The following is a 24303-nucleotide window of genomic DNA, read 5'->3' as shown; positions in this document are numbered from 1 at the left end:
CAAAATATTCCCTTGGCCAGTATGTAAAGAGTTTTGGACGAGTTAAATGGTTAAAAATTCAGCTTAAAGGATAATTGGGGAGACGTGTCGATGAAAACTCCCAGTGGAACAGAAGGCGTTCAGAGGCCCTGGGTGAATACTTGTTTATGTTTTACCCAACATTTTTGCATGTAAGAATATCTCCTTTTTGTGAAGCTGTAAAATGTAGTTTTATCTAAATGGGTCTTGTGCTGGCTGGAATCAGTAAACCAGATCTTATACTTATCTTCTCCTGACCCTGTGTATATTTGGAAGATGTGAGTTAGGGGGCACAGGGCCACGGGTGAGTTGAGAAAGATGGTTGGTGCCTGAGAGTGTTACCTACCCAACTCCACACTTCAGTTCTCTTAGTTACCATCACTACACCATTCCCTTGCTTGGCTTCAGCCCTTGCTGTTAAGAGCGTTTCAGCTTCAGACATTTGTTTCCTGAGGGCAAACAAGCAGCCATCTCTCCCCCTCTATTCACTGATGGAAACTCTAATGTGAGGGGCAGTAATTCAGAGATAAATAGACCAAACACTGCCCATGACAGTTCATATTTTATGGTATAGAGAAGGCCTAAAACCTAAAAAAACTCATGTGTAGGAGGCATAGCACAAATGCCTCATCCATGGCACATAATGAAGGAAGATGTCTTGACATAAAACTGAAAATCAAAATATCCAAGTGACCGTGAATAGGGGAATCGGGTGATAAATCTTTATGTTTTGCTAAATGCCTGTGGGTTGTCATATTGGACAAAGAGTGATAACAACAGAAGAATTGTCGTATCTGATAAATGGGTCTTAGGCATTCTGTTCTTCTGTGGAAGTGGTCCAATTACTGTAAAATACAGGTGACATGTACACACAAAACAGGCTATGCACATGCAGGTTAAATTACACCCTAAAAGTGGATTACCTTGAGTAATCAGAACCTGGCTGAAATTGTAATCCAGTAAGAAAAATGCTTGAATGTTAGTTCATGCAGTTATATTAATGTATAAATCGTGTTACATGGTCAACGACTAGAGTTTCCCCAGTGTTCCAATGAATGTACTTGTCTTACAGTTGGGTATTTATTCCCTGAACCCTTTAGCTGTACTGTATTTCACATTAAAGTGACATTGAGACTAGAAATGCTACTCAAAAAAATGTTAGTTAGGGACATAAATGTGTGCATGATATGTGTAGCTTGTTCCTCTGAGAGAAAGTCTGGTTGAGATAAATCTCCAGAGTCCTTGCATTATTTGGCCATGACCACGTTTAGAATCATTCTTTTTTGTCTTTATAAGGAATAGAATGGGCATGTAGAGACAATTCTCGTCTGTGTTTAATTTCGTGAATTTACCAAGAAGGGTGAGTCATGTCTTGTATTTTTTATCCCATCTCTAAAACAAGTGATGTCAGAATGCTTACTCATTAAAGGCATTTCCCTTCCATCTCCTGGAAGATTCAGTGACCTTGGCTAGCTATATGCCAGGCCTTTTCATTGTTCTGGGCAGTAAGCTTGTCTCTTCACTCTTCAATCCACTCTATTCGGACAAGTTCATTTCCTCTCTCTTCTCCACAGGTTCTATATTCAATTTCTCACACCCTGGAGTCACAGGACTCCAGAATATAATTGTTTTCCTCCCTTTAAACCTCTCCATACCTTAGCTGTTTTTCAAGATTCAGTTCAGAACTCCAGGTATCCAAACTATCCTAGTGAATCGTTTTAAACCCATCACTAAATGCTAAAGGCCATTTTCCACTGAGCTGCTAATGCATTCTGAGAACATTAATAGTTGTTTAATAAACACCCATTTATAATTGATTTGTTGATCTTTGACCTTCTTTCTTCCTTTTCACCACTTTGCATGCACTGCAGACTTGGACTTCCCCAGAGAATATGAAAAAATGTGCTCTGAAGAAATTTTTATTCTTATTCCCCCCACTGGGAACAATCTGGAAAGTAGTCATTACTTAATGTAATTTTCCACCTGTAGACGTCATTTTACAAGCTCAAATAATGTGAGCAAAATGTAACAATATACCCACCCAACCAACAAAGTCTCCCAAATTAAAAGCAATGTACAGCTGGAATGAGTAAAATAAGTTGCTAATTAGAAAAATATTCATGATAGATAGTAAGCTTCTCACAGCTGGAAGTTATCAGAAACTAACAAGAATCTGGGAGAAAGGATTTTTATAAAGGATTGGAAGTGGGGTTCAATGATTCTGGAGTGAATGCCAACTTACTTCAGTCATGTCCAACTCCTTGAGAAGTTATGGACTGTAGCTCACCAGGCTCCTCTGTCCACGGGATTCTCCAGGCAAGAATACTGAAGTAGGTTGCCATTTCCTACTCCAGGGGATCTTTCTGACCCAGGGATCGGACCCATGTCTCTCGAGTCTCCTGCATTGGCAGGCAGATTGTTTACCACTAGTGCCACTTGGGAAGCCCCAATAATTCTGGAGTCTCTTCCAAATCTTAGATTCTATGATAACTGTCTGAATTGAACCTAAAATTTATTTTAGTAGTCTTGTGAGGTGAGTTTTTAATATCCCAAATACTTAAAAGTTACAGTCAGAGTTGGGATATTAATTTGTAAGAAATTTGAAATAACTGGTCACTAATTGATTGACTAAAGTCAAAAGGATGTTTTTTCAGAGTTATTTGAATATATGGACACAGCCACAAAGCACATGGAAATCAGTCCTATTCTTAGAACATGCACCTACAATTTAATTAACCTGTACACCTAAACGGGATGGCCACCGTGCACATTTTAATAAACAAATATTTATGTGCCCATCGGTCTTGTCGATTTTCCTGTCTGTGATTTGTTAACCTTGGGTACGTAAAGAGAAGAAGTGGAATGTATTGCCCTCTTGGGAGTCCTGGGGAGCTGTGCCAGTGCTGCTGTTCCCAGCCAAGGTCAGAAACTAGGCCATGTCTTTGCACAGTCCTACTTCCAGACATACAGAATTGGTATTTCTTAAGTAGGCACTAACTCAAACATACCAACCACAGACCAGCACCTGTTCTCATTATTTGTTCCATTGATTTTATTGGTTGCTAGATATCTTGACAGACACCCCTAAAGACAGGGTTCATAATCCAGAATTTTTAGACACCAAATACTAAAGTATTTGGTAAAGTAAAACAAACTTCTCATGACCATATTATCTTTTTTCATTTTCATGTAGTCTTTAGATATATGTTCAGAAAAACATGAAATTTTGTCTTTTCATTATTTCTGTTTCAGTGTGGTCAGGATATGAAGAAAATTTTGAGAGAGAGGTTGACAATGCACTCAGCTGAAAATAGCACCATTGTGTGCAGATTCCACTTATAATACATATGTAAAGAAAAGAAAGAAAAAGAAATTGAAGTCGCTCAGTCATGTCCAACTCTTTGTGACCCCATGGACTGTAGCCTGCCAGGCTTCTCCATCCATGGTGCTTTCCAGGCAAGAATAATGGAATGTGTTGCCATTTCCTTCTCCTGGGGATCTTCCCAACCCAGGGATCGAACCCAGGTCTCCCACACTGTAGGCAGACTCTTTACTGTTTGACACCAGGGAAGCCCAATACATATGTAAAACTTGATAAAACCTTATTAATTTGCAATAATTTAGGCAACTTCTAATTATAGAATTCCTATAAATTAATACAGTGCTGCTTCTTTCACATGAATTGAGTGAGATGCTTTCTTATTCAGAAGTGTCTTCTAAACAAGAATATCTGTTGTTTCTAAGTAAATAGGTGCTTTGAAAATGTTTGAAAGGAGTTTATTCACTAAGGTAACTGCTGGTTTTAGAATTATTTTTACTTTTCTATTTGGGGAAGCAAACTTTCCCCACCTAAGGAAAAAAAGGAAACTTCTATCTGAAAATACACACAATATTTGAATCAGCAGTGTCTGAATCAAATTTTTGTTATATATTAGGGAATGTCATAAACCCAGAAATATATTAAATGTGTTTTGGTAAAAATGAATATGATTCCCCCAGACTGATTCAGATGTATCCAGTTAGGTATTTAGTTCATCTAAAATTTCCTGAGTTCAACAATGAGTTTTTTCTAAACTTTTTGGATATTTTTGCCCCGTCTTCTAATAGCCAGGATCATCCCTAAACATCCTAAGATGCAGCAGAGAACAGAGAACTGGATGGTAGGCAAGAGACCGGGGTTCTGAGACTTAGGTTGGATTTCTATTTGGACATTTAAGAAGCAATGACATGAAGAACTGCAAGCCAGCCTACCCCACTGGCCTATGGCAAGAATGACCCCAACCATAACTATGAAAAAACATTGGCTTCTCTTAAAGTAAGATATTGGATCAACCCAACTTTGTTATTTATATTCATATCCTTAATGCAATTATAATTAATATAATTATATAAGCTGAAGTCCTTCATTCACAATTCCCTGTGTGGGCAATGCCGACAGTCAAAAACAAGAAATAGTTGATATGTAGTATGGCTTTAGTTTCTTTCCATACCCTCTCAGAGTTAGGAGTCTGAATCTCGTTGTGTGAGAGAACATCCTTCTAGAGGCTGGGAAGAAGCACTGGGATAAATTCACTAGGTCTTGATGAGGTAGGAAACATCCTGTCACATTTCAGGGTGAAATAGATCTTCAACAAGACATTCCCCCCTCAACTACCCACCTCCACTATTTCACAACTTGTATTCCCAGAACATGAGTATCAAGATTTCATTTGCCTTGGAGCTCTTCCAGAAATTAACAGTGTTAAGAAGAACCATTCTATTAAGTCAGGATGGTGTCCAATAAAAGCAATGAATGATAGGAAAATGGACCGTTTTAATGCAGTTCAGTAAAACCGTCGTGAATGTTCTTAATTATGCAATTCCACCCTTCCTGTGTAATTGGCTCATTCGATTTTTTTCTCTCATGGTATAGAATAAACCAAATTAGGGGTCAGAGCCTTTTAATATTGTTATATTTGACTAATATTTGAAGATGATGAGGTAAAATACATAAGAGTGTAGAATGATATGGGCTTCCCTAGACGAGCAAAGAGACTAAACTCTTATAGGACTGGTGAGAACAAAAAAAATAATTGTACCTTCCAGAGGCCACCAAACTCTGCAAAAATAAAACACTCTATCTTCAACTTTATTTTATTTTTTACTGAAGTGTAGTTAATTTACACAATTGTGTTAGTTTCAGGTACATAGTAAAGTGATTTGGTTATACAAATGTATATGTATATGTCTGTATTCTTCTTTATTCTTTTCCATCATAGTTTGTTATAAGATATTGAATATAGTTCTCTGTACAATTCAGTAGGTCCTTGTTTAGCAGTGTATATCTGTTAATCCCATACTCCTAATTTATGCCTCCCCTTCTTTCCCCTTTGGTAACCGTAAGTTTGTTTTCCATGTCTGTGAGTCTAGTTCTGTTTTGTAAAAGTTCATTTGTACTATTTTTTATATTCCATATGTAAGTGATATTGTGATACATGTCTTTCTCTTTTTGACTTACTTCACTTAGTATGATAACATCTAGAACAGAGTCACATAAAACAGAAAACAGCCAAACTCTGTTTACAAAAACAGAGCACTCCATTTTTAAAATGTTTATTCCTTTGGTTTTAAATAGTTACTATAACCACATGATTCAGAATTCAAGTGGTACAAAAGGGTATAGTGAAAACTCTCCCTCCTTCCTGACATGCAAATCAACTAATGCTATCAGGTTTGCACGGTGTTCTCAGAGATATTTTATGTATATTCAAGCAAATATGTGTAAACTTTCATCTGTTTTTCTATTTGCATGCATGACCACATTCTCCACCAGGAGTCTATATTTGAACATCCAGATACTGGGGACACAGATGAGCAAACCAAGCCCCATCAGGAAGTTTACCTTTCTGTGATGGGAAGTGGGCAAAAACAAAAAATGAACAAGATTATTTCAGAAAATGTATATGATCTGATTTCCCCACAAAACATGTATGTGGGGACGTGGGAATTGACACACAACTCATAAACATGTTGATCCTTCATTGTAATTTGAGTAAGTGTATACTCAGTTGCTTAGTTGTGTTAGACTCTTCGTGACCCCATGGACTGTAGCCTGCCAGACTCCTCGTCCACGGGGTTTCCCAGGCAAGAATACTGGAGTGGGTTGCCATTTCCTCCTCCAGGGGATATTACTGACCCAGGGTTTGAACCTGGGTCTCCTGCATTGCAGGTGGATTCTTTACCACTGAGCCACTGGGGAAACCCCTTTGGTGACCCCAAATATCAAATGTACACTCATCACTGCCTGACAATGCTTGAAACCTTTATCTTGCATAGCAAAAGGTGTAGATAGGAGAGGCCCTAAAAAGTTCACTCCCAGATATGATATTTCATGGAATGTTTACCAAGAGGCTGGGATTATGATGTTGACATGTGATTCTCATGTACTCACCATTACGATAATATCTTAGTCATTCTATAAAACCAGCAAATTGGATATGGAGAATTAGACTGTTCTCTTATTGTGGTAGAACTCTCCCAAGATAGATACTTGCAGTTTTCCTATAGGTGTGCAAAAATGTCTATTTTTACTTCTTTAAAATAATTGAGTTTTCTGGTTAGTTTATCTATGTTGGTTACTTCTTAGGGTGGCAAAATGCATACCAATTGAGCTTTGGATTTATGCCAAATGGAATTCTCCTTAAAGTAATAAATGATTTGATGGCACAGAAATTACTTTATATCACTACTGAAATTCTATCCTCATTGTGGGTATCAATTATTATTGGATTATAAAAAAAAAGATGAAAAGAGAGACAGAGATTGGGGAAATTCTAAAGCGTCTTCTTCTTCCCACCATACAACATATGCAGGAGATTCCTTTTTTTTTTTCTGGATCCTCACAGCAATTTATACATTTGTGTTTCTCGTCATAGAGGGCTGGAAGAGAGTTTCCTCTCTCCTCCTATGTTGTCCTCCTGTCAGGGCTGCCATAACAAAATATCACAGGCTGTATAGCTTATAAACCAAAGAAATTTATTTCTCATTGTTCTGGAGATTGAGAAGTACAAGATTATGATGCCAATAGATTGGGTGTCTATTGAGGGCCCACTTTCTCTTTCAAAAATGGCAACTTCGCCTTCTTGTGTCTTCACTTGATTGGAAGGGACTAGAGAACTCTCTAGAGCCTCTTTTTCAAATTAATTTTTATTGGAGTATAGTTGCGTTACAATGGTGTGTTAGTTTCTGTTGTATAGCCAAGTTAATCAGATATACATACACATATATCCACTCTTTTTTGGATTTCCTTTCCATATAGGTTATCACAGAGAATTGAATAGAGTTTTCTGTGCTATATAGTAGGTTTTCCTTTTGTATGTGCTCAGTCAATTAAGTTGTGTCTGACTCTTTGCGACCCCATGGACTGTAGCCCGCCAGTCTCCTCTGTCCATGCAATTTTCCAGGCAAGACTATTGGAGTAGGTTGCCATTTTCTACTCTAGGGGATCTTCCTGACCCAGGGATTGAACCCATGTCTCCTGCATTGCAGGCAGATTCTTTAGCCATTGAGCCACTTGGGAAAACAGTTATCATTAGTTATCTATTTTATATGTAATAGTGCATACACGTCAATCTCAACATCCCAATTCATCTCACCCCTTTGCTTGGTATCCATGTTTGTTCTCTAGGTTTGGAGCCTCATTTATAAGACACTAATCCTGCTCACAAGGGCTCCATCCACATGACATAAGCACTTCCCAAGGCCCACCTCCCAATACCATCATGTTTAGGGGACACAAACATTCAGACTTAGAATCCCATCTTACCAATCAATTACTTGCACTTTCCAGTTGTTTAAATTTCACATATGTGGGGTTTCTCACTACTAGTTAGTCTCTCTGGGATAATACTGATTCCAAGCCATAATCCAAATCACTGATTCCAAATGATATGCTATTAGACCTTTCTTAGTTGATGCCACCACAAATGCAGGGCCCTTATAGATAAAGAGTAAGTGGACTTTTATTTCAGATCACTTTTATGTCTATTATAAGATCTCATGCTCAGAAATCTAAAGGGAAAATGGCGGTTCCAACAATTGTACAGATGGAGCAATGGAAGCACCAATACATTAGATGTTCCATACAAGGCTGCCCAAAGTTGGAGGGATAAAAACCACCCTGTCATCGATGACATTATCTTTGAGTTCCTTCCACAGGATCAGATGGTTTCTGGGAGCTGAGCTGGGAACGTGACACATTGAGAACTTGAAATTTCCCAATGGTGGGAAGACATGCCTGCAGATTCCATCTGAAGCCAGAATCCTACTTTTTGTAAAAGAGAGATGATGGTGAGAAACATTGAGGGTTAGTCACTTCCCTCTTTTCGTGACTTCTACTTCTGAGAAGGGGATCTTCTCTTCTCTCCTGGGACCCTCTTCCTCCATCAGGGCCTGGGACAAAGGGTGAGAAGCCATCAAGAGTGACACGGAAGCTGATTCTGTGTTTCTCTCCGTGGGAGTGAGGAATCTTGGTATCTGTGGACATGTTCTGCTTTCCCTGTGCGACCACCACAGGTTTTTTTCCCCACCCCCACTGAGTGGAACTGGCCTGAGACCAATTCCAAAATTAAACATTTGTTTGCCAAACATGCACAGCTGTGATCAGCCTGCTCCTGGTTTACTGCATAGCATATCACCTGCTAGCTCCTTTTCTAGAGAAAAAGAGCTGGGAACAGAGCTGAGGGCAAAGTTCAGGCAATGATTTGGGAATCTCTTTCCATCTCTGTGCAGTCTTCTGCTAAACTCTCTGGTTCACCCCCAAAAGAACACTGCAAACTTGCTTATGGTTTCAATAACAGTTGGGGCAGAGACACTGCTTTCTGTTTTCCAAATGGCAGAAAGCAACAAATCAGTTTCTTCTCAAAGGTTATGGTGGTGTTTTGTTTTGTTTATCTGGGCTAGAAGGAGGGAGCTCTTTCAAGAAGATGAGGTCAAACCATCTCTGTTATGACAGTTATCTAGGTGAGGGAGGAATAAATCCACTCGCATTCAGGCTGATAAATATTAGATGAGAAATTAATCATCACACAGTTTTGCTACCTGGAGTTGGAGAAAGGAAAGATGGAACACGGTTGAAGTTTGACACAACACAAAAATTGAGAGAAACTTCTGCAAAGTTTTCTTACAGAGTTAGCAGTATTTTTTCACTTGCCTGAGGTCATTTCCTCTTATCTTATAAGCCATTGTTTTCTAAGAGAAATTTCATAAAAGAAAGTCTTTTGTAATAGCCCTACTGAAGCTAGTGTGATGAAAACAATAAAAATTCTTGTTCATAAGTGATTCTTTCTCTGCTTCTAAGACAGCCACGGGAATAGCATAACACAGTGTGTGCGGCAGTCCAGAGCTTATGATTGCTAAGGCCAAGTGAAACTGGAAGGTCCGGAGGCTCAGAAGCATCACACCCTGTTTTAAACCCAGAAGGAAAAAAAAAAAAAAAAAAAACCCAGAAGACTTGCTTCATTGGGGTTCTTCTGGAGTAGAATCTCCACCTAGTTGTAGGAGTCACTTCATACCATCCAGCAAGTGTTTACTACACTTTTCTGAAGCTTACAACATCTATTCCACCTTTTTCTTCTGTATTCAGATGCTGCATTTTCTCTTCACTATTCTCTCCAGATTCTAGATTGTCCATGGTTTACTTTATTCAATAGCTGATTATTTTTGGTGGGAGAAAATGGGAAAAAACCAAGAGGAAGACTAAGAGAGAAAAACTTGAACATAAAGATGGATTTTTATTTATTTCCCTAATATTTTATGACATGAAGGAAAATAAATATTATCTTCAGAATCCTGAAAGTTCAATGCCTTGGAGCCATCCCTTCCAGACAGACTGTAAGGTCTTAGTCTTTTTCAGCTCTGAGCATGTAGGGAGCAGAATGCATTGATAGAAGGTGACAACTTTGTACAGTTCTCTGCCCAAACTCACTGCTACACTGAGTTCTTCATGTTTGGAGGAATCTCTTAAATAAATTGATAGCCACTGTTAGCTAAATGATGAAACAGAGAGGAGAACTCTCTTGTTGCCTTGGGTCAGCTGGATATGCTATAGCAGAAAGGTGAAATTGCTTTTCAGAATGCACACCATACTAGTGGGACTTTCTCTCTGCAACGCAGCTTAAGAACCTTCTAGAGCTCTGTTTCTTCATTCCCTTATTTAACCTGTGGGTGCTCTTTTGACTTTAATTTCCCTTTCTAGGCTTATTTTTGATGGAAGCTCCTGACTATTCCCCATTCACAAGAGATGACTTGTCATTTCCAAAATATATCCTGAGTTCTCTTGTCCCAAATGTCTCTGCCCTTCACTTCCCTTCTGCTGGGCTTGCTAGTCTCCCACCACCCCTTTTGTTAGTAAAATTCTGGTACACTGCTGAGGTGAAACGTTATCTTTCTTTTTAATTCAGATATAATTGACACATAATATTGCTTTAGTTTTAGGTATGCAACATAATGATTTGATACATGTATGTATGTATGTATATTGCACATCTTTAACTTGTGAAACAGTCTGCAGTCCTTCCAGATGGAAGGAAGCCCTTGTTTTTGTGCCACTAAGCCTTCATGGTGCTGATGACCTCCTGGTGTGTTAGGCTGTGGCAAGTGATGTGTGTGGTTGCCTTCTTGTACTAAGCAGGTGGCTCCTGGAGAGATTCCACAGTGGCCTTAGTCACCCTTGTTTCTTCCACTCTTCCTGCCACCAAGCCTAGCATGATGCACATACTCCATGTGTGTTTGTTAAACTACACTGAAAATGGTAAAAAAAAAAAAATCATTAATGATCAGCTACATATATTAAAAGAGCATATACAAAAACATACTAAAAGATGATTGGGAAGACTAAAAACAGTGTGACCCTTGGAAGACTCAAGCGACATAGAAGGTAATTCTCCCAAGAGAGAGGAACAAGAAAGAGGAGGGGAAAGTAAGAAAATAATGAGCTTTTGAAAAAGCAAAGTGAGTATCTCTCTAATCTGTCAATAGACTTGGCAACGGTTTTTTAAAGAAGGAAGAATATGGGGCTGGACTCCGGGTGAGAAGGACACAAACCCTCTTCTGTGATAACCAAATGGTCCATAGAACCAGTGGAATACCCAGGATACTGGCTGGTGATGGTAGGGCTGACAACCACAGAAAGGGCTCAGGGGGCCACCATTAATGGGTCAAGCAAGGGAATAGCAAAGTATGAACTGAAGCATAAAGCAGAACAGTCCAGGATTTTCATTAAATAAATGGTTTTACAGACTGAGGTGAGCCAGGAAGTTTCAGAAGTTGGCTATACACTTCTGAATATATAATATATTATTATTATATAATAATTATTATATAATATACATCATTATATATATTATAATATATAATATATACTACATATATTATATTCCTGACACAAAGGCACTGGGGTAGAAATAGTAAAAAAACAAAAAGTTAGACACCCTTTCTTAGTCCCTCCTCCATGGAACTCTGCTGGGTCCATTTGCCATCTATGATTTTCTATTAATCAAACTTCCTACTATAGATTTATGGTAGGAGAACCATAGTCCAGATAGTCCCAGGAGTGCCAAGAAAGAAAATATGCCACCAACCAGAATTCTATAAAATTAATCACCTGGGAAAATTAGTGAAATTGTGCTTGAATGGAGGTATGGCACATAAAAAATATCTATGACTTCTGCCTCATTCTTTGAAAATGAGGTTTCTATTTTCATACTTTTGGAGCATAGTTGTGAGCTGAAATAAGTGGGTTCAACCATCAAGGCTAAGTGGTTTCAAAAGTCTTCACCTGACATGTGAATTGGGACACCGGTGCTTTAGTCTAGGTAGAATCTGGAAGACAAGACTGTTTTGCTGTCTGTTTTCTACACTGTGATTTATTCCTTTATCTAACAGAGACCCTGCTCAGTACCTGGCCTATCATAGGTACACAATAAATATTGGCTGTAATCATGAATAAGTGGCAGCCATTTAACTGAGAAAGCAGAGAGGTGAAATGTATAGATGTCCATTGTTGTCGAGCCTGGTGACAGGCTATATGGCTTCCGGAGAGAAAGCCATAGGTCTTCAGCAACTAATACTATGGGAGGGAGAAATTTCCACTCTCAGAACTTATAGTTTAGAGCCCTGTTGCTCAAAATGAGCTAAAGATAGAGGCTCTCTCCAACGGGAGAATTAATGTCCATATGCTCAGCAATCAGGAGGATGTGGAGCAGACATTTTGGAATGCAGGTGAATCTAATGAAGTAAAATGCAAAACTCGTGAGAAAATAAAACCTGAAGCTTCAGGGAAACTTGATTTGTCTGTAAACCCCCAGTTTTGCATTCAGAATGCTTTGAAGGAGAGTTTACTGGCAACACATGAAAGATGTCTTCTCTGGCACAGAATCCATGCTGCTGAGAGGGCTTGAGGCTTGTCTTCTAGACTCATGGGCCTTTTGGACAAAAAATCTGCCTTTCTCCAGATCACCAGAACCCTTCAAAACTTCTAAATTTTCTATCTTCAGTCACTCTCACTTCAGTCCAACCAATGCACAGAGAAAGACATACTTCAGAAGTTATTCTCCAGATGTTCCAAACCACAATCACATGGATCAGAATAATTCTGGTAGAGCTGGGTTTTTGCATGCATGATCAAGACGAATACTATTTCCTACAGGACTGCAGGTACTGACACTTTTCAGACTTCCAGAAGCCTGGCAGGGAAAGCAGAGAAGGCCTAATCACAAAATACGGAAATGCTTTCATGAATAGAGAGTTTAGGTTTACAAGAGTATTATTTCAATGGAAAAGGAGGGAAAAAAAAAAAAAACCCAACAGGATACAAGGTGTATAACTTTGCAGCCAGTTCCCTCATCCTTCAGCATCATAGTCGCCTGGAAGAATGCTTGTCTTCTTAGAATTTGCTCTCTGTTTCTTGGGAGGTGATGCATTTTGTAGAATGGAAACATTTGAAAGAAAATTATAGTTTCGTTGTATTTAATAATTATTTCTTTTGTGTTTCCTTTGGATCTTTGTGCTTCTCAAGCCTTCCCACACCAGATGACTCCACAAGGTTTTTTTTTTTCCCTTTTAGTCCACCCACTACCATGATTGGATTGGTTCCACATACACTTTTCCATTTCTAAAGAGTTTCCCATATTATTCCAGGTAGAAGGGATAAAAAACACATAAAATAAGCCCTGCCTAATGACAACTTCCATTCTAACAGGGCCACAGCTGTATTTCCCAAGTGATTTCAACCTGGTAACCACTAAGGTAGCAGTATGAATCTGGTGTGACTTTCTACTATTGCAGCTACAAACTTCTGCCTAGAGGTAGGTAGTGTTGGACACTTTCTCACTGGTTTTTCTTCTCTCCATGATTGCTTTCAGACTCCCTGAAGACAGTGGCCATGTGTTTTCAGCGTCCTTATTTCTCTCCTAGACAACATTCTCAAGAAATGCTAATTGAAATAGGCCTAGGGGCATGGTTGATAATGCAGTCATTTTCTTACTGGATTATCATACAGTTCTTACAGTGTAGGCTCTGAAGTCACTAGGAGAAAGAAAAGGAGACCCCGAATTCAGAGTGGATAGCACATTCATTACCTAGCATGACCATCCTGTCTCCTCTGAAAGACCAGAGCCATCTTTTGAACTCTGCAGGGTCTTAATTTAGAGGTTCTGTTGATTCTTCTTTACCATGGGGTTGTTCAAGTGGTAAGGAGCATGTGCAGTGTTTAAGGTGCTCTTACACATTATTATCTATGGTAAATAAGAAAGGGGCACAGATATTAGAATTGATATTTAATGATGTAGGAAAAAGCTGCCCGGTAAAGTGCACCATTAAAAACAGCTGAAATCTGTGCCAAACAATGACCTGATGATATACTGAGAGCTTCAGGGTCAACACCACATCTCCTAACTTGAAAAATGATGGGTGTCAAGTGTCTTTGAGGAGTCAAGAAATCTAAGGAGTGGAGGATGCTAGGTTGGAAGAGGAAGTGATTGATGAGACAGGGCTTGCATGCATGTGCATCCACGAAGCCTCTCACCGTAAGTCTGCTTGTGTCTCATTTTCAGATCTTCTTTCTTATTAAACCAACGAAACAAACCCACAAGCTTAGAAAACAAACAAAAACCCCAGTCAACAAGAGTAATCTGTATCTGTTAAAATGGCATATGGTAAGCAATCTTGGATCCTTCAAAGAGATGCCCAAAGCAAAACTACTCTTACTATTATTTTTCTGCTTTTATAAACACAAGCTAGTAATTGCAATCATGTCTTCGGCTTAAAATCCTTTGTGCAACATGAGACAGCAAATGTATCTGTATAGTTCTAGTAAGCTGTAACTTCAGAAACTACAATGGATTTTATATCCTCCCAGGAAGATTTTTATGGGTCTTTTAAAAAAAAAAATGTTGAAGAATTATAAAGTCTGTATCTGCTTGTTTAGTAGGAGGAGAGTTCCAAAGGCTATTCCTTTGTAATTTCTATCTAACTGACCACACTTGCTGTCCGGTGAGTTATAGTGATATAGACTGTTGATTATAAGTATTTCCTGAGACTTACCGGAGTGTAAGTCCATGATAAAGTGTTCTCTGGATCTCACCTGATCATCTCTTAGACTCTTTCTGTTGCTTTGCATAGACAGTGCTAGTCAACTGAATTGAACCCAGTGAGGAACATGCTTCCTAATCCTGAAACGCTAAGAACAGGGTTGGTGAGACAAGACACAACTACACATGGAATGATATTTAGAAAGATATGGCAAGGGAATAAATGTTTTTTTGTTTTTCCAAATGAATTATATTTATGAGAAATATATTGGCTCAGAAGGGAGGGGAGCTAACGTTACATTTAGATGGTCAGGGAAGTTATAACATGTGAAGTTGGCACTGGATCTAAAGGAGCTGATTTTGAAGTCAGAGGAAACAGAAGGGTGTGCTAAGTGAGTCTAAGCCTGAGCGAGTGAGCAGAGGGAGGAGAGCTCCAGATGGGCTCTGAAGACCAGAGCCCTACACAAATCAGATTGCCTGGAGCAGATGCCATACGCATGTTGCAGGATTGTTTACTACAGAGAGAGGCTTAGATTAGGCCATGATCACCTTCTGTATCAGGCTAAGGAGTTAGCATTTTTATCCAATGTCTAAACTATTACCTATGGCTAAGGTATTTCAAGATTGCATTGGTTAATAACAATGGAAAGTTTAAAATTTTTTCCTCCAAAGATTGAAAATTGGCCTGTCTTTCAAATATTTGTCCATAAGGCAGATAGAACATTTGAATCTTTACATTTTTTGTCACTGTTTTTACTGGGTGTATTTTTATTTATTTATTATTTTATTAGGTTGATTTTTAAATAGTCCTACCATACACTAAGTCTGGTCAAAACTGTTGGCAAAAATGGAAAAGAGTTTGAATGCTTCTGTGACAAGAAAACTTATTTGGAAACTTGGGTAGAAATCTCAAGAGAAAAGGCTTATCACTGAATTTATTTTTTTATTTTTATTTTCTATTGCAACTGAATATCCATTAGTGAGTGCATCATGTAAAATAAAAAACTCTGATTATAAAGCATTCTATGCATAAGCAATTGTTTGTTTTCTGGCAGAGTTGAAAGGATCCTAAAATTAGTATCCTTTGTGTTTGAAATTCATAAGTACAATTAATCAAATCCTTATCTTACTCTACACTTTAATCCTCCTTGTGAGGATGTTTACTTTAAAAGAAAGGCTACTTTTAGCCAAGACATGGAAGAAACCTAAATATCCATCAACAGAGGAATGGATAAAGACGTGGTACATATATACAAAGGAATATTACTCAGCCATTAAAAAGAATGAAATAATGCCACTTGCAACAACATGGATGGACTAAAGATTGTCATACTGAGTGACGGAAATCAGATATAGAAAGAGAAATATTATATGACATCCCTTATATCTGGAATCTAAAAAGAAATGATATAAATGAATTTACAAAACAGAAAGAGATTCACAGACTTTGAGAATGAACTTATGGTTGCCAGAGGGAAGGACGGGGGCAAGGGATGGGATGTTTAGGAAAGACATGTACACACTGCTATATTTAAAATGAATAACCAACAAGGATCTATTATACAGCACATGGAACTCTGCTCAGTGTTATGTAGCAGCCTGGATGGGAGGGGAGTTTGGAGAGAGAGAGAGTGTGTGTGTGTGTGTGTATGTGTGTGTGTATTCTGTGAAAGCTGAATCCTTTCACTGTTCACCTGAAACCACAATAACATTGTGAGTCAGCTATACCCCAATACAAAATAAAGTTTAAAAGAAGAAATGCTATTTTATTTTACTCTTAATACTCAAATCCAACCAAATTGTGAGAGTATGGTATGTTAGAATGTAGCTGATAAATATCAAAGAATGTAAATATTAGGTAACCAAAGAGCTTGGGATATCTCATTCTTAAAATTAATTGGAAGTTTTATATCCTTGCCCCAAGCATAGGGAATGAAGGCAGACACAGTTACATGGATAACACTTGAAGGACATGTTGAAAGCTTATAAATCTGGCAGATATTAGACAAATTCAGCCTGTCCAGGTTTTGTGTGGTCTTTACCATCCATATCAGTCATCTTTTATGAACACAGATCTAAAGGATTTGACACTTGCTCCCTGTGAAATAGTTATCTCAGAACTATTTACATATTTCCCTAGGATGCCAATGAAAGCTAAAAATAGTGATGAGTGTGTACACTTGAAATTCCAAAACCATCAACCTGAAATCTGTATTTTTCCACTTTTCTTTCCAGACTCACTTTTCTCCTCCCCTTTCCTCTACCACCTCACCTCTTTTCACTTCATTGTTTCTCCACTGATTTCTATCCCACCCCATTATGTATTCCACCTCAGGAAATAGAGGAGCACCAATTTTTTTAAAATTTGGGTGGACAATTGGCTTTTTGGTACAGAGTAATAAAGAGGAAAATTGCATCTGACAGGCATATTCTTTACCACTACCCATAGGAGCCTTGACAGCAGGCAATTTTTACATCCCTAAGGTTGCCACATAATGTTTCCTTGCCTCCTGATTCCATGTAAATGCATAGGAATCACAAATTCACATAGAACCTAGACCAAAAAATGAGTCTTTGACCTTTATTATCTTCCAGAAAATCCTTAGCTCCTTAAATAACTAAGCTACATTTGGATGCCAAAGATGTGATTGTAAACTCCTTAAGTTTCAGTAAGCCCTTTTCCCAGGATTTTTGTATCTTCTGCCAACCTTTCGGAGGATGTGTTTATAGCTTTCAGGTCAGCAAGCATATTTCAGGGTTTTCTGGTTTCCAAATTGGCACAAAACTCAAGGAGAGAGAGAAAGCATCCAACAACCACCTGCAAAACCTCCACTAGGTATGTTTCTTCTCAACCAGTGGTTTAGAGTGCTGTAACAGTGGGTTATGATCCAGAATGGTTCTCCAAACATGCGGTCTTCATACTTTGAACTCCCTACCTTTTATAAATAGTCAAGGCAGGAAACAAACTATATGTCCATTGACAAATGAACGAATAAAGAAGACGTGGTGTACACACACAATGGAATATTACTCAGCCATAAAAAGAATGAAATAATGGCATTTGCAGCCACATGGATGGACTTCAATATTATTGTACGAAGTGAAGTCAGACAGAGAAAGACAAATATCATATGATATAACTAATACGTAGAAATGAAAAGAATGATACAAATGAACTTATTTACAAAATAGAAATAGACTCACAGACATAGAAAACAAATTTATGGGGGTAGGGGGAGGGATAAATGAGGAGTTTGAGATCAACAGATACAAGCTACTACAAAGAAAATAGGTAAACAACAAGGACCTACTGTCTGTGTCGTAGGGAACTATGCCCAATATCTTGTAATAAACTATAATGGAAAAGAATATGTAGCAGACTATACTTTGACATTGTTGTTTAATCGCTAAGTTGTGTCCGACTCTTTGAGACCCCATGGACTGTAGCCCACACGGCTCATCTGCCCATGGGATTTCCCAGGCAAGAATACTGAAATGGGTTGCCGTTTCCTTACCCAGGGGATCTTCCCAACTGAGGCATCAAATCTGTGTCTCCTGTATTGACAGGCGGATTCTTTACCATTGAGCCACCAAAGAAGCCCTATGTATCTATATCTATATATGTGTATATGTATAACTGAGTCACTTTGCTGTACACTTCAAACTAACACAACATTGGAAATGAACCATACTTCAATTAAAAAAAAAGACAAGAAAATACTTAATTTAAAAAAAAAATAAAGAATTCTCTGCCTGTTATGCCCATGTAGTTTCTTGCGGTTGTATTGCAGATAGCACACATTCCACTAAAGAGAGAGTTTTGAGAGGGTATTTTCCAAAGTTCTTTAATATGAAAACTCAGTTTTGTCCCTGCTTCCAGGAACCCCAGGACATAGGAAATGTGCTTTGGGGAAATTCAGACTGTTTCCTACCTATAGTCTGCACCATCTTCTTTTCAAGGATCCCTTCATTAATGAAATTGAATGCATATGCATGTTGTCTTTCTCCTCAATTCAGTTTTAACATATATTTCAGAAAATGGTCTGTATGCTTTACGACATGTCTGCTTACATAGAAGAGGCAGGTTCAAATCCTATGCTTTCCACCCAGTGCTCTACCAAAATTATCTGAGAATTTTCAGTATTGTATGTCACTTTTCTTAAAAAATAAGAACAGAGACAAAAACACTTGCTGAAAAAGGCCCTTTGCTCAGTGCTGTATCTCTATCACCTAAGTTATTTATCCTCCTAATAACTCTAAAGATGTACTATTCTTTTTTCTACATTACAAATGAGGAAACAAAAACTCTAAGAGTTTAAGTTCTTCAAAGTCTCACAGCTCACACTGGGTGCAGCAGAATTCCAGTCCTGCAGTCCTGATACAAAAACAAGTAAATCGAAACAGAAACCTGTGCCCTTTTCTACTGTAACTTGCAGTCTCCCTACTAGATAACTTGCTTTCACTCCTGTGGATGCGTTCTTTTTCTTTCTAAAAAAGACAAAACAAAACTCCACTCCTTTGACTTCCAACAAGTATGAAAGTATGTAACCTCTCACATCTCTCTGAATCCTTCAGGGAGGGTTATCTCATTCAGTGTCCAAAAGACAGAGATGGGCACTCCTGTTATCTCCATCTCCTGGATGAGGAAACACCGGGCTAGCAAGATAGGTGATTTGTCCACAGTCTCATGGTTACCAAGTAGCAGAGCTGAATGGGAATGGCTAACCATCTGTAAGATATGATGCTTAGACCAAGACAGTCTCAGGCTCCCTGGGATCATTGGTCAGCCTAGAATCAAAATTAGCACTGCCTGGCTTCCTCCTCTATGCTTAGCCTCTTTACAGAACTGGCCCATAAGGTTTCCCTTTTAACCTGAATTCAGAGATGACATTTAATTCATACAAAATAAGGTAGGGCACTATGGGTTCTAGAGAGGTTCTGGACAAGATGGTTCTGTAAGCCCTTCTTCCTTCTTTCTTGACCCTTTGCCTTCCTGCCGTGTCCATTCTCTTCTCCCAGTCTCTAAGGAGCTGGTGGCCACGGGTAGAGTTGAGCCTCCTACTCCTTCAGGCTGCTCTGGGTGGTGGGCATTGATAGAGTCCTAGAAGGGGAGGAGCAGGCAGATTACAATCAGGTGTGGTTTCTGTGTTACGTTTCTGATACACGGCCTAAGAAACCATGGACGAAAAGAACCCAGATCCCTAAACCTCCAGTAATGTGTTCTGATCTCTTTTCTCATCCTGAATACAAATTCTATTCATCCTTAATTTTATAAGTCACAATTTTACATGCCTTTTCTTAAAGACTTCCCAATTGTATAAGCTTCGGGTCCCAACAAGCTCAGATCTTCCTCTATCAGGCCCTCTGGGGGTCTACCCAAGCCACTCCCTACCCTGGATGGGGCCTCAAATCACCTCGGTCCACACTGTATGCATCCTCTTAAGAAAAATTTTTGAGCAATCCTTCAGTACCTGTATACTTATTTATTTAGGTTACATACATACATAAGTTACATATAAAACATAGTCACAACCAGAAATTTTAAAAAATAAGATGAACTATAAATATCCCAAGTTTCAGTATGGCCTCCTCCTTCCCCAGTGGATGGTCAACGTGAACATCCCTTGGTGTGTGCAACCTGGTTAGTAGAGTCTAGTCTGATGACTGGTTTTGATCTGAGTTTTTCTAGAACTGGTTACACAGTGACACAAGATTTGTACAGACACCAGATTTAAATACTCTGCCTTCCTGAGACTGCAACTTTCTTTCTCAATTCTCAATTTAAAGATTTTTGAAGCAACTCCATTGATCTAACTAATGGACTTTATAATAAATATGTTATTACATGAGGGCTTCACACTACATTTTTGAAAAAGGCTCTGCCATGAACAATATTTCAAATCCACTTCTCTGCTTATTACACTTATTACAGTCCCCCAGGTGGCTACCACTACAAATATATCTGATGGGCTCAGTTATTACAAAGAACTAACAGCCAATAGTTATTTAATGCATTATCTCTCAAGAGGTAGATGAAGTTTAGATAATATTTCTCAAGGGTTCTCAAGAATCACTATGGGAATCACTAGTATAGTGGGGTCAGATCAGGAGGAGAGAGGTTTTAGAGACAACCTCATTTCCTGATCTTTCCGGGTACCCACCTACTGGGAAAGGATTTTCCTCTGCTGGGGTCATCCATTCTCAGATTCAGTGAGATGAGCTCAAAGCCTCACTTACTGCCAGCAGGAGAAGGTGACTGCTGGGTGGAGAGACGGCTCACCACCCAAAGCCAATAGCTCAGGTCCTCACCTCTGTTCTGCCACCTAGAAGCAGTGTGTGTTTGGGCAAGTCACTTTCTGGACCTCAGCTCCTTAACTCTCTCTGAAGCAGAGATGACCATGTCACCTTAAGTTCCTTTGTGGAAGATCAGTGCTATAGTTTCATGACGTCAGTGTTGCTGCATTTGGGAGAAGTCTGAGGGCAACGATGGTGCCTGGGGTCTCACTTACTCTGTATTTGCCCTTGTCAGGTTTGTGCCAAGTGGCTCCGCCTTTAAATTTGGGCTCAATCTCACGATTAATTTCCTTTCTACTCGATGAATTCCTAATGTGCATGTGTCTCCACACAGGAATTTTTTTTTCTTTCTTTTTTTTTTTGTGCTGTCCTTTTTTTTTTTTTTTTTTTAGTTCTTTTTTAAAAATTTATTTATTTTAATTTAGGCTAACTACTTTACAGTATTGTAGTGGTTTTTACCATACATTGACATGAATCAGCCATGGGTGTACATGTGTTGCCCATCCTGAACCCCCCTCCCACCTCCTCCCCAGCCCATCCCTCAGGATCATCCCAGTGCACCAGCCCCGAGCACCCTGTCTCATGCATCAAACCTGGACTGGTGATCTGTTTCACATATGATAATACACGTGTTTCAAAGCTATTTCTTAAATCATCCCACCCTCACCTTCTCCCACAGAGTCCAAAAGACTGTTCTATACATCTATATCTTTTTTGCTGTCTGGCATATAGGGTCATCGTTACCATCTTTCTAAATTCCATATATACGCCTTAGTATACTGAATTGGTGTTTTTCTTTCTGACTTACTTCACTCTGTATAGTAAGCTCCAGTTTCATCCACCTCATTAGAACTGATTCAAATGTATTCTTTTTAATGGCTCAGTAATATTCCATTGTGATCCACACAGTCAAAGGCTTTGGCATAGTCAATAAAGCAGAAATAGATGTTCTTCTGGAACTCTCTTGCTTTTTCGATGATCCGGTGCATGTTGGCAACTTGATCTCTGGTTCCTCTGCCTTTTCTGAAACCAGCTTGAACATCTGGAAGTTCACAGTTCATGTATTGCTGAAGGCTGGCTTGGAGAATTTTAAGCATTACTTTACTAGTGTGTGAGATGAGTGTAATTGTGCAGTAGTCTGAGCATTCTTTGGGATTGCCTTTCTTTGGGATTGGAATGAAAACTGACCTTTTCCAGTCCTGGGCCCACTGCTGAGTTTTCCAAATTTGTTGGCATATTGAGTGCAGCACTTTCACAGCGTCATCTTTCAGGATTTGAAATAGCTCAACTGGAATTCCATCACCTCCACTAGCTTTGTTCATAGTGATGCTTCCTAAGGCCCATTTGACTTCACATTCCAGGATGTCTGGCTCTAGGTGAGCGATCACACCATCGTGATTATCTGGGTCATGAAGATCTTTTTTGTACAGTTCTTCTGTGTATTCCTGCCACCTCTTCTTAATATCTTCTGTTTCTGTTAGTCCCTACCATTTCTGTCCTTTATTGAACCCATCTTTGCATGAAATGTTCCCTTGGTATCTCTAATTTTCTTGAAGAGACCTCTAGTCTTTCCCATCCTGTTGTTTTCCTCTATTTCTTTGCATTGATCACTGAGGGAGGCTTTCTTACCTCTCCTTGCTATTCTTTGGAACTCTGCATTCAAATGGGTATATCTTTCCTTTTCTCCTTTGCTTTTCACTTCCCTTCTTTTCACATGGAACAAGAGACTGGTTCCAAATAGGAAAATGAGTACGTCAAGGCTGGATATTGTCACCCTGCTTATTTAACTTATATGCAGAGTACATCATGAGAAACCCTGGGCTGGAGGAAGCACAAGTTGGAATCAAGATTGCTGGGAGAAATATCAATAACCTCAGATATGCAGATGACACCACCCTTATGGCAGAAAGTGAAGAAGAACTAAAGAACCACTTGATGGAAGGGAAAGAAGAGAGTGAAAAAGTTGGCTTAAAGCTCAACATTCAGAAAACTAAGATCATGGCATCTGGTCTCATCACTTCATGGCAAATAGATGGGGAAACAGTGGAAACAGTGGCTGACTTTATTTTTCTGGGCTCCAAAATCACTGCAGATGGTGATTGCAGCCATGAAATTAAAAGACACTTGCTCCTTGGAAGGAAAGTTATGCCCAACCTAGACAGCATATTAAAAAGCAGAGACATTACTTCACCAACAAAGGTCCATCTAGTCAAGGCTATGGTTTTTCCAGTGGTCATGTATGGATGTGAGAGTAGGACTATAATGAAAGCTGAGCACAGAAGAATTGATGCTTTTGAACTGTGGTGTTGGAGAAGACTCTTGAGGGTCCCTTGGACTGCAAGGAGATCCAACCAGTCCATCCTAAAGGAGATCAGTCCTGGGTGTTCACTGGAAGGACTGATGCTGAAGCTGAAACTCCAATACTTTGGCCACCTGATGTGAAGAGCTGATTCATTTGAAAAGACCCTGATGCTGGGAAATATTGAAGGCAGGAGAAGGGTACGACAGAGGATGAGATGGTTGGATGGCATCACTGACTCGATGGACATTGGTTTGGGTGGACTCTGGGAATTGGTGATGGACAGGGAGGCCTGGCATGCTGCGGTTCATGGGGTTGCAAAGATTCAGACATGGCTGAGTGACTGAACTGAATATTCCATTGTGTATAGGTACAAAAATTTTCTTATCCATTTGTCTGCTGATGGACATCTAGATTGTTTCCATGTCCTGGATATTATAAACAGTGCTGTGATGAACACTGGGGTACACATGTCTCTTTCAATTCTGGTTTCCTCAGTGTCCACACAGGAATTTTTAAAGCCTTTACCATGGACAAGTTCTGGTCTACCCACCTGCCCCTCACCTAAATTAATAACTATCCAATTGTAATGATCTATATGGGCTTCCCTGGTTGCTCAGATGGTAGAGAATCTGTCTGCAATTCAGGAGACCTGGGTTCAATCCCTGGGTAGGGAAGATCTCCTGGAGAAGGCACTAGCAACCCTCTCCAGTATTATTGCCTGGAGAATCCCATGGACAGTGGAGCCTGTGGGCTACAGTCCATGGGGTCCCAAAGAGTTGGATATGACTGAGTAACTAACACTTTCACTATAATGATCCATATATTAATCTCTGAATCATACAATGGAGAAAACCCTTAAGAGGCTTTGTTTCCCTTTTTTTTACCTATACTGTTGCTTTCACATCTAAAATTTTCTTTATTGAGTATGTGCTCACTTTAGCTTCTGTTCTGTACCTTCCCCATCCTTCAAAGGCAACACTTCAATGCTGTGACCTCCGTAAATGCTGCTGAAATTTGCCCAGTCATACCCAAATTCTTCCTGTGCATCAGGCTTCTAGTACAGAAACTCTTACCCCTTGGGGTATCATTATTTTTGGACATTGCTGTTCCCTCCCTAATATC

The sequence above is a fragment of the Cervus canadensis genome, chromosome 5 (genome assembly GCF_019320065.1).
Source record: "Cervus canadensis isolate Bull #8, Minnesota chromosome 5, ASM1932006v1, whole genome shotgun sequence".
NCBI classification, from domain to species: Eukaryota; Metazoa; Chordata; class Mammalia; order Artiodactyla; family Cervidae; genus Cervus; species Cervus canadensis.
The sequence above is the reverse complement of the archived record's forward strand: the minus strand, read 5'-3'. Positions refer to the sequence as shown.